The following is an 11,453-nucleotide window of genomic DNA, read 5'->3' on the forward strand; positions in this document are numbered from 1 at the left end:
ACAAATATTGCTTCCACTGCATTTAAAAAACGGTTTCTCTTTCACTCTCGGCTTTACTTTTCTTCCAAACAGCTGTTCACTCTATACAAATCGCAAATCCACCCTACCATGTAATACTGTTCCCACATCTGGGGTGGTGTCCCCAAAATCTCTCTCAGGCTTCTAGATTCCATTCAGAAGAGAGCAGTTAGGTTAATTAATGATTCATCTCTAACGGAGTCTTTCCACTCTCTGTCTATGAGACAGAGACATAGACGTACTGTTTCTGCTGCATGCCTTTTCTACAGATACTTCCATGGGTACTGTTCTTCTGAATTGGCTTCTATAATTCCCGCTCTCTCTCTTTCAAAACAGTCCAAACATGTGCCGCCACCAGCCAAGAATCCATTTACTGCCCAACTTCAAACTCACAGAACTAACTTTTTATCTTCCTCGTTTATTCATTCAACTGCTGTTTTCTGGAACAACCTTCCTTCATACGTATTTCCTGAAAATTACAGTCTATAGAAATTTAAGTCTAATGTCAAGAAATATCTTCTTTCGTCTTCTCAACCTCCAACCCGAGCACAGTACTAAAGGTTCTAATACCTCTCGTGTTTGGGGTTTTCATAAAAAAAAAAAAAAAAAAACCAACAGCACTACCTATAATTGAGCTATAATTAAAAAGTCTCCATGTAAGTGTATCAACCATTATTAAGAGTTTAATAAAAAAAAAAAAAATGTTTTTACTTAAATTGATGAAATATCTTATAAATGTAAGATTATCTTGCATATTTATTTTTTGTAATATTTTAAATCTTACCATACAATGGATAAGAATTAAATTTGAAAAATATACCAGAAAATATAGTAATTAATTTGTTCATTTCCATTCTCATTAACTTACATATGAAAAGGTAGACTTTCATACCAACTGAGAAATAAATGGATGTCAGCCACATTGCAAATAAAAAAAAAAGTGCACAGGATGCATATAAATTATAAGGTGATACAGAAGCCTATGGTAGTTATAAACTAGCCTGCAATCAAGTTACAAAGATTAGGCAAGCCAAGGCAGATTACAAGAAGTCTCTGGCAAAGAATGCCAAAAAAGCAGCAAAGACTTTACTTATATTAACAGTAGAAAGAAGGGCATGAAACACACTGATCTACTTAATGTCGATAGTTTAACTGTAGGTAATCCTGCTAATTCTACATGCAGATTTGCTCATGAGGAGTTCTTTAGGGTGGGGAATCCTAAATTCTTACAGAACTTCAAGCTTCTTGCCTAAATTTGTTAAATTCTTCATTTTAAGGATTATATCCAAAAATTTACTTGTTGCTCTCAGCCTGGTAGCCTAAACTGTAACATTTATCTCAACTGCTTGCTCAGTATTCTTTTTACTATGAAATTTGACATTTCATAAATATGTTCACATTTTGTAAATAGTGATTAAGTTTATACTTTAATAACACCTGTTTTCCACAAAATGTAAAATTTTGTGGTAAAGTATGCTCTTTACCACCTTCAATGTTTATTTGATTCTAATCAAAACTTGGACATTATGAACTCTCGTGGACAATAACACAACTTATGTCATTATATTGCAAAATTCATTTTGTTGAACACCTGTTTTGTGTCTTTGACTGAGTGGACATTAATTGTTGGACTAGACATTTACTTTAATAGTTAAAACTAAAATTTTTTTAATTATTTTTTTTAATATTGAATAATTTCTTTTGTATAATTTGAATCTGTATTGTTCCTTTTGTTGCAAAGAGTTGAGTTAACTATTTCAGGTTATCTATCTCAATGGTTCCCCTGTTAATAAATTAAAGAAAATCTAATTATAATCAAAACTTCCTTCAAATTGAATTCCTAATTTAACCTAAAGTGGCCTCTCATGTTTTCTTTTGTATTTCTACCTACAAGCATATCCTGTATTACCACAGAGAATACATGGTGCAGGCAAACTAACGTTCCAGGTGCCACCATTCATCAGACGTATACTATACTACTAAACTGATTTTTCTTTTTTTTTGTTTCCAATGTTTACTGATTTAGTGAAGCAATTTACTGAACTACTGAAGCAGTTTGCTGATCTAAAATTAGCCAGATCACTAGATAATCGAGTCCCTGGTTTCACTTGTCTTTCATTTCTACTATCTAGTGATGTGCACCACCCCTACCTCAACAATAAAGTGCATACTGCTCTGGTTCAAGAGGATACAGTTTTATTAAAAGATTCCACTGTCAGAAAAACAGGTAATAACTTTAGGTGTTTTAGAACCATGGTGCATCTGCCAGAAACAACTGAGGATTTTAGCAACAATTGCCACAGTTTAAGAGGGGTAAAGAAGGCATATTAAAGAAGATAATTTCCTCATGTATTATACAAGGAGAACTAATTGTATTAAAACACAAACTGATGATTTGTTGAATAAATAACAGAACGATTCTGAAAATATATTGTGAGTTAAGTCAGAATGGGTCTGCAGTTCTGTCTAAGCAAAACAGAAAGGACTATATGCTGAAACCCCTGTGGACTAACTCAAAAAAGTTGAGAGAATCTGCAAGACATTTTGGGAGAATTTTTTTTTTTTTAAATCAATGTGGTCCACTCTAGAGAGCATTCATTTTGAAAAAACAGCATATATTTTAACAAAGGTGGATCTTTGTCAATATTTCTGTTCCCTAGGTGCAAAACTTAGGGAACAGAAATTCAGGAGTTACAATCTAAGAAGAGTGTAGTTAGAAGTGATCCTGGATGAAAGACTTAGGGGTTATGTTTCAATTAGACATTCAATTTTCCATTAAGTGTAAACAGATGGTTAGGAAGGCCACACGATGTCTTATCTACAACAGCGTTATTCAACCGGAATTATGTGAGAGATTAACAAGAAACAAAATATTTTGGAACAATTGAAACGTATTTTTTACTTAACCATATTCTGTAGTAATTACACTTTTGCCATTATTAAGCCAAGTGATGATTCATCAGAATTGATCATTTATCAGATTTTTTACTTAAGCATGTTTTGTATTGTTGTATATACACTATTGTGATTTAAGTCAAAGTGTGGTGTTGAAGTGCCAAGTACGGCAATTTTGACAAAATTTTTGATTAAAAATTTTGACATTCTGATTGAGATGATATATATTTTCGAAAAATTTATAAAAAAAATGGATTTTTTAAGACTTTATAGAGATAATTAACGAAATATATAATTAGATCATCCAATAAAAAAAACTAATTTCTCTATATTTATTTATTGCTATTAAGAAATGCAAAAATAATATTTTTAAGTATATATTGATGCTTTATAATTAATTTCTTTTTAATTATTGTTAATTTAGTGGTTAAAAAAAATTACTGCCTCCATAATTTGGCGGGTATTAATACACATAATCCAATTTTGTTCTTAGTCAAATTTTTTAATCAAATTTAATTAATCCAAAAACAGAATGTGTGTATAATCGGATTTTGCCAGTACTACCGAGTATTTACGAAATCACTCTAACTGTGTCCAATGGTTGTTGGATTACCAGCCGTTCATGATCCATTTTGTTTTAGTTCTTCTCTGTAAGCTCACGGGGATGGTTATACGTGCACAGTTGCAGTTGTGTGGTGATTTTTCCATGTGAGTATTTTAATACCCCATTATGGATAAGTTTATTTTAAAGCGAAAACGTGAAGGCGAGAACAGAAGTGTATGTAGTGAAAATAATGAATTGCAAAGATCTAATGAAGTTACACTTGTTACTCCATCTGGACCGAGTGGTGTTGGGAATGTCGTTAGAAAATCTACTAAAACTAAAACATAATACCGCAAAATCTTTGAAAGCTGAGACTAAACCCAAATATTGTTATTATGGCAAAAGTTATGTTTATAATGGTTTCATTTCAAACAAGTGTGATCCACCTCTTCCAATCTGTGTAATATGCAATCAAACTTTGTCAAATAAAAGCATGAAGCCCTATTAGAACGATATCCTGTAACAAATGTCCAATTGAAAGATAAACCTATTGATTTTTTTTTTTTAAGCGCAAAGCTAACTCTATAATAAAAAATTAAAAAGTTATTCAAAGTTTTGCCCAAACTTAGAATTCTAAAGATGCTGTTTGTTTGTTTGTTATTTGGTTTTTAGGAGCATTAGCAACTAAGGCCATATTGCTCTGGGATATGCGGTGGTCATTCCCTGACCTTTTCGCATCCTCCGTATTTGGTGGTGACGGGCTCGAACCCCGGTCTAATCAAGAAGCATGTGCTATGCACTGCTGCTCCTTCCCACCTGGCAATGGAGGCGCCGCATCTAAAGATGCTTTAGAAATATCGTACAAATTAGCTTTATTAGTTGCTAAAAATAAAAAAAAAAGCGTACACAGCGGTTGAAACACTCATCGTTCCTGGTGCTTTAATTATCGCTGATAAAATGCTAGACAAAAAGTGTTCAAACATAATAAAAAGCATACCAACTTCTGATACTACTGTAGGTCGCCGAATTTGTGAAATGGCACAAGATGTAATTCTGCAAACTGTTGAAAAGATCAAACTGGACAGAAGATTTTCAACGCAAATCGACGAGTTTACAGACATTTAAAACAATGCCCAGCTTATTGTTTTTGTCTGCTATTTTGATGTTGAAATTGGTGCTATTAAGGACGACATACCGAGTTGTAAACGGATGCCAGAACATACAAAGGGAAAAGATATTTTTCAAACTTTGGACAATTTTGTGAGACTTGAATTAGGACTCCAATGGGAATGGTATATTCACAGATGGAGCAGCCTTAATGATGGGACAAAAAAGCGGTCTTATTGCAAGTATACACGAAATCAATCCTGACATCGGCTGGCAGCATTGTATTATTCATAGACAAAGTTTGGCTACAAAAAATATGACTCCAGAGTTGCATGAAGTAACGAGTATTTCCATTAAGGTAGGCAATTTGATCGAGTCTCGAGCAATAAATTCATGGCTTTTTAACGCAATGTACGAAGAGATGGATTCAGCACACACTCACCTACTGTTGCTGAGGTGGCTCTCCTGAGGAGAGGGAAGAAGTGAAGTGCTTCCTTGAAAAAATAAAATCTGACTATGTATCCAACTACAAAAGCATTGAGTGGCTTTCACAACTCAGTTACCTTGCAGTTATTTTCAGCAAGATAAACAAACTTAATCTCCAACTTCAAGGATTCGACAGTAATATTTTCAAGATGCATATTAAAATAAGAGGTTTCTATAATAAATTGTTGTGGGCAAAATGTATAAAGGATGGAAATATTGCAGCTTTTCCGAATCTTAACAAATTCACTGTTCTGAATGGAGTTTCCGTAAGTGTCAGTGTGACTAAAATAATTAAATATCACTTGATGTGTCTCAGTGAAGCCTTCAACACAATATTTTTTGCATATCAAGAACGAAAAAAAAATATATATATAATAAACGATTGGGTATTAAATCCTTTCGTCACAGCCAATGCCATAACTGCTGACATGCCAGTCAATTTAAAAGGGAGTTTATTAGAAATTGCAATGGATAACTGATTGAAAACAATTTTTGAAAGCCTGACAATATGCAGTTTTTGGTCCAAAACTCGAAAACAGTTCAAAGAAATTAGCCATGAAGCTCTTTCAAAGCTTCTTGTATATCCCTCAAGTGTGAACAAGGCTTCTCTGCCTTAATGTTGATAAAAGCTAAGGACAGAAACTGTTTAGGCACCTCCATAGCCAGACGGGCAGGAGCAGCAGTGCGTAGCACACGCTTCTTGATTAGACTGGGGTTTGAGCCTGTGCCCACCAAATATGGAGGATGCAGAAAGGTCAGGGAATGACCACTGCATATCCCCGGAGCAATATGGCCTTAGTTGCTAATGCTCCTAAAAACCAAATAACAAACAGAAACCGTTTGAATCCAGACTGCTGGCTTCAACAAAATAAGCTCAACAATCTCACTAAGTTTTTAATATTTGTTATTTATAATGAGAATAAATAACAAATATTAAAAACTCAGTGAGATTTTTGAGCTTATTTTGATATTATAATGAGAATAATGTCTGTATTTCGACAATTTGTCGTACAACACAAAACATGTGCATAAAAGGGGTCTTATCATCTGTTTTACTATATAAGTACAAAGCAGTTAACTCACTGTAAACACTTAGAATTAAAGTGTAGAGGTTTACTTGTAGTAAAATATAGTAGACATATATATATGTGGGGGGCTACAAAAATAAGAAAATGGTTCTTTGGGGGTACGCGAACAAAAAAGGTTGAGAAACACTGGTCAATGATATATATAGGATCTTTTAGGGTGCTAATCAATGTACATATGAAAAATGGTTTAAACATTAAACTTGGTTTTAAACTGCAAAGTTTGGAAATTAGACATCTTGGGGGGGGGGACCTGATAGAGGTATGTAAGATCCAGAAGGGAATCAGGAAACTCAGAACGCTGAGTTGGCACCTAATTTATTAGATATAAGCTAGTCTGTAATCAAGTCACAAAGGAGGTTAGGCATATTATGAGATATCTTTGGCAAAGGATGAAAAGAAACAGCAAAGAGTAATTTACATATGTGAACTCTAGAAGGAAAGGGATGAATCAGATTGGACCACTTAACATAGACCGGTTGACTATTGATGATCATGCTCAGGTAGCTGATAAACTGAATGAGTATTTTACATCTACATTCATACATGAGGAGTTATTCAAGGGGGGAAATGCCAGAAGTTTATCAAGCTGTAACAGGGAGCTGAGTGATTTTGTAATAACTGAGAGCAAAGTGGAGGAGAAATTGTTGAAGTTAAACGTAAGGAAGGCACCTGGGGCAGATGGGGTCTATCCAGTTATATTAATGGAGGCAGCAAAGGAAGTAAGCAAACCTTAGCTATAATTATGAGAGCTTCTTTGGACTCAGGGGAGGCCCCATGGACTGGAGGTGTGCAAATGTATCACCAATTCACAAAAGGGGTTCAAAAAGTGACAAGTAACTGTAGACCTGTTAGTTTAACTTCTGTTCCAGGGAAAATAATGGACTCACTGGTTAAAGAAGCATTGCAGGATCATCTAGACTAGACTGCAGTAACAGTTAAGGCACAGCATGGGTTTGTTAAAGGGAGGTCTTGTTTGACCAATTTGATTGGATACTAAAATGTGGTCACAAAGAAACTGGATGCAAAAAATAATTCTGATATCATATACACTGATGAGCCAAAACATTATGGCCACCTACCTAATATGATGTTGGCCCTTCATGTGCAGCCAAAACAGCTCTTACCTGGCGAGACATGAACACTACAAGATTTTTTAAATGTCTTGTGGTATCTGGGTAACAACACGTAACCAGCAGATCCTTTAACTCCTGTAAGGTCCATGATTGAGACGCCACAGATCGAATTTGCTGTTCCAACATAAACCACAGATGCTCGATGGGATTGATGTCTGGGGAATTTGGAGGCCATTGCAATACCTAGAAATCTTCCTCATGGACCGCAAACCAATCTCGAACAATCCGGGAGGTGTGGCATAGCGCATTATCCTGCTGAAAGATGGCACCACCGGAGGGGAAGAACGCTGCCACGAAAGGGTGTACTTGGTCAACAACGATGTTTAGGTAGGTGGTAGATGTCAGAGTGCTCAGCACATAGATGACTGGACCCAGGGTATCCCAGCAGAACATCATCCAAAGCATGAAACCACCATAACTAGCTTGTTTTCATACCACTGTGCATCCAAGTGCCATCACTTCCCCAGATAAATGATGCACACATACCTGGCCATCCACATGGTGCAACAGGAAATGTGATTAATCGAACCAGACAATGATCCAATCACTGAAGGTCCAGTTTCGATGCTTGTGTGCCCATTGTAGGTGCTGTCATCTGTGAATGGTGGTTTGCATGGGCACTCAGTGGCCTACAGCTATGCAGCCCCATTTTCAGCAGGGTTCGATGTACTGTGTGTTGCAACATGTCACCAGCATTCCAATTACTGATGAGTTGCACCACAGTCGCACTTCTGTTGCCACGTACCATCTGGGAGAGGCTTCGCTCACCTTGGGCATCGATGAGCCATGGTTATCCAATGCCTCGCCGGTGGTTCCTGGGTTTACCCTCCTCACACCACTTTCAGTAGGTACTAACCACAGCTGACTGTGAGCAGCCGTGCTGTTTCAGATATGCTCTGACCCAGTCGTCTGGCCATTACAATTTGGCCTTCGTCAAACTCGCTTCCGTCCACTGCCTTTCCCATCTGAAGAACAAGAGTAACACTGATTAACGGAGCTCAATATCAGGTGTTTTTTATTTCATGTCCCGACCCACGTATGTGCCATAGTTCATCTACAGTTGCTTCTACTTGCATAATGACTCCTGGTCATGTTTTGGCTCATTGGTGTACTTGGATTTCAGTAAAGCTTTTGATACTGTTGCACATGGAAGACTGCTGTACAAATTGGAGCAGTATGGCATTAAGGGTAAGTTGCTACAATGAATAAAGGGATGTTTGGGGGGGGGGAGACAAAAGAGAGTGGTAATCAATGAATACTGCTCTTCGTGGACAAATGTTATTAGTGAAGTTCCCAGGGTTCGGTGCTGGGCCCATTGTTTTGTGTATTCATCAATGATACTGATGAAGGTATATCAGGCTTAATGTCCAAGTTTGCTAATGATACAAAGATTAGCAGGGTTGTTAATGAATGTAAAGACAGTATGCTACTTGAACTGTGTCTAGATAAGTTGGAACAAATGGGCTGAGAAGTGGCAACTGAAGTTTAACATTGACAAATACAAAGTACTGCATGTGGGTAGCAATATGCCCAAGAGAAATGTAACAACTGTGCGGTACTACACTCAGGAAAGTGAAAAAGACCTGGGGGTAACTGTGCAGTCAGATATGAAGTTCACTGATCAGTTCATAGAGTCTTCTCGATGATATATAAGAATTTTGCTAGCAGACACAAGGAGGTGATTATGCCATTGTAAAAGGCAATGGTCAGGCCACACCTCAAGTACTGTGTACAGTTGTGGATGCCTCATTTTAGGAAGGATGTAGAGTTGTTAGAACGAGTACAAAGAAGGGCAACAAGATTGGTGAAGGGAACAAAGCGGCGCTCTTACCAAGAAAGGTTTAAGTTCTGCAAATTGTAGTGCCTGGAGAATAGGCACATGCAATGTGATTTGATTGAGGTGTACAAGGCCATGAATGGGTTGAGCAACTGAATGCTGATGGGATTCTTCCTCTTCCTCAGATTAAGAACCTGAGGGGGCACGGATTCAAATTGAGGAAAGAGTTGTAGAATAGGTGTGTGGAAATTCGCCTTTAGCCAGCTGATAATTGATTGCTGGAACACTTCCATCTCTTGTTGTGGAAGTTGATAGCCTAAATAAATTTAAGGCTGAGCTGGACAGACATTGGAATGAATTTGTGGGGGGGGGGGGTTGGTTGATGCTGCATAAGCTTGCTTTCTTGTATCGCATGCTTCTACTAATGCTAATATCCAATTCTGAGGAATAATAGAAGGCTGGATCTCATGAAGTTTTACTTTTGAGCAATGGGTTGTAGTTCACTGGAATGAATTACTTGTCACAGTGGTTGAGATTAATAGCTTAAAGGATGGAGTATTTAATATTAATTATATATTAATATATTATATAAATATATACATTAAAAAAGCATCTTAGTTCACTAATGTAATAATGTGTAATGCAAGCGGATTACTGGCCTGGTGAATTATCTGCGCTGGTGGTAAACATTTTCAAGATATATTAATTAAGTTATTTTTGTTGAATAATTATTCAAGTCACTCATTTCTTTCCCCAAAATTTTCTTTCTGCACTATTCATTGTCACATAAATAGCAACATACAAAATGCTTGAGGAGACAATCGTTCAAAAGTACCCCAAGTGCTCACATCTGGTAATTAGGGGCTTGGCACATCCAGAGTCCCAAGTTGGATAACATCAACTCTTCTCTTTCTTGGTGATTCCTCTCTCTCTCAGAAACCTTTTTTTTTTTTTTTTTTGGCTGGTGCAGCAAAAGCCTCAGGCTTCCTTGCACCATATGGATAATAATAACAGCTGCTGGGTAAAAGAGCAACAAACTCTTAAAAAATAATAATTATTATATGAAATGATTATGATGAAGCAAAAAAGCAATATCTGAAATATTACGAAGCGAATAACTCATCGGTAGAACTAGTTATTTTCATAATTTTTTGTTAGGTCAATCAGGACAAAATTGTACGTGTACGCTTCAGAAACGATGAGTGAAACGTTATTTTTCTAAGCGCTCCCCCTCTCTCTCTCTCTCTCTACTGATTCCAAGCGGCTAGTTTATAACTTTAATAAGCAAAAAAGCATTCCCGATGGAAGCTTCAAATATCAATTCAATAATGTAGGTTCAATATGCGTGCGTTAGTGGCATCTTACATGATTTTACGGGTTTATTTCCTTCATCGTTAATAGAGTAGCTACAAGAAAAATGGAACAGTACAACAAGGTGTTTGTCATCAGTCGATTGCGTTAAAAGGCATATCTGAAACAGAAGAGAACAAAACACGAATAAATACACCAAACAAATAAATATTTTGCTACCAGTAATCACAAAAATGCTGTTTTGGTTATGAATTTTACTATTTCATGTAAAGTCATAAAATTTACACGCCTTCACGCTTTACACCTCCAAGAAACGTAAAATGAATGCTCCACTTGTTTACCTTTCAATTATTTTCTGGAATATCTGTTTTTCCAAAATTATGGAAGAATCTTATATTCATGCAACACTACGTGTTAAAAAACATTACTGTTTACAAATATTCCCATTTGGAAGATAAAGTGTTTTACTTACACAAATCAACGCAACTTCAACCAGAGGAAAGGCAAGATAAGAAGAGGAAGTCTGCACAGATACTGATAGAGCTCAAGGAGGATGTATATCTTTACTTAAAATTACAGAAATTTGACAGCACAAGATTGTACGAAATATATTCTCACAACAAACATATGCTAATATGGCATTCTCCAACCAATCATTCAACACTTCGTACCAGTAGAACCCCAGTATTTAAAATCCCTTACAGCGAATCAAAAATAAACAAGCACCACCTCAAAGAACACTACACGTCAGTTTCGAACAGAACCCGGATTGTCACTCACTTCCGCCTTTCAGATCTGTCAATAGACGGCAATAAAGTAGCATTTATTTCTCTTTAAATGGCACGATCAAAAATTCAACATCATATTTAATAATATTTTGAACGAATAATACTAAAAGAATATTTTTAATTGCTTCCTTATGTAATTTGAACAATTAAAAATATCCTTTAATTGCTTATCTACTAAAAATATTCTTTAATTAAATATTGTTGAAAAAGTTGTCCTTTTTAATCTTTTTGATTTATTACATATGTCATTGAAGCTTATAATGCTTGCCAACATGGTTTTTGTAACATAAAATAAAATTAACTTTT

General features: G+C 36.0%; 1 protein-coding gene across 1 annotated transcript in view; it reads right to left on the reverse strand.

The window, feature by feature from the left end:
- The window catches only part of LOC150089025 (small integral membrane protein 14), a 77,039-nt gene extending 65,893 nt beyond the window's left edge, over positions 1–11,146 (reverse strand). Inside the window, exon 1 of the mRNA XM_090369780.1 lies at positions 10,832–11,146. The gene's annotated coding sequence lies outside the window, so the exon portion shown is untranslated. The remainder of the gene's footprint in view (positions 1–10,831) is intronic.
- Positions 11,147–11,453: the final 307 nt, after the last annotated feature.

Source organism: Mastigoproctus giganteus, chromosome 3 (genome assembly GCF_048544385.1).
Source record: "Mastigoproctus giganteus isolate SK-2022 chromosome 3, ASM4854438v1, whole genome shotgun sequence".
In the NCBI taxonomy this organism is placed as follows: Eukaryota; Metazoa; Arthropoda; class Arachnida; order Uropygi; family Thelyphonidae; genus Mastigoproctus; species Mastigoproctus giganteus.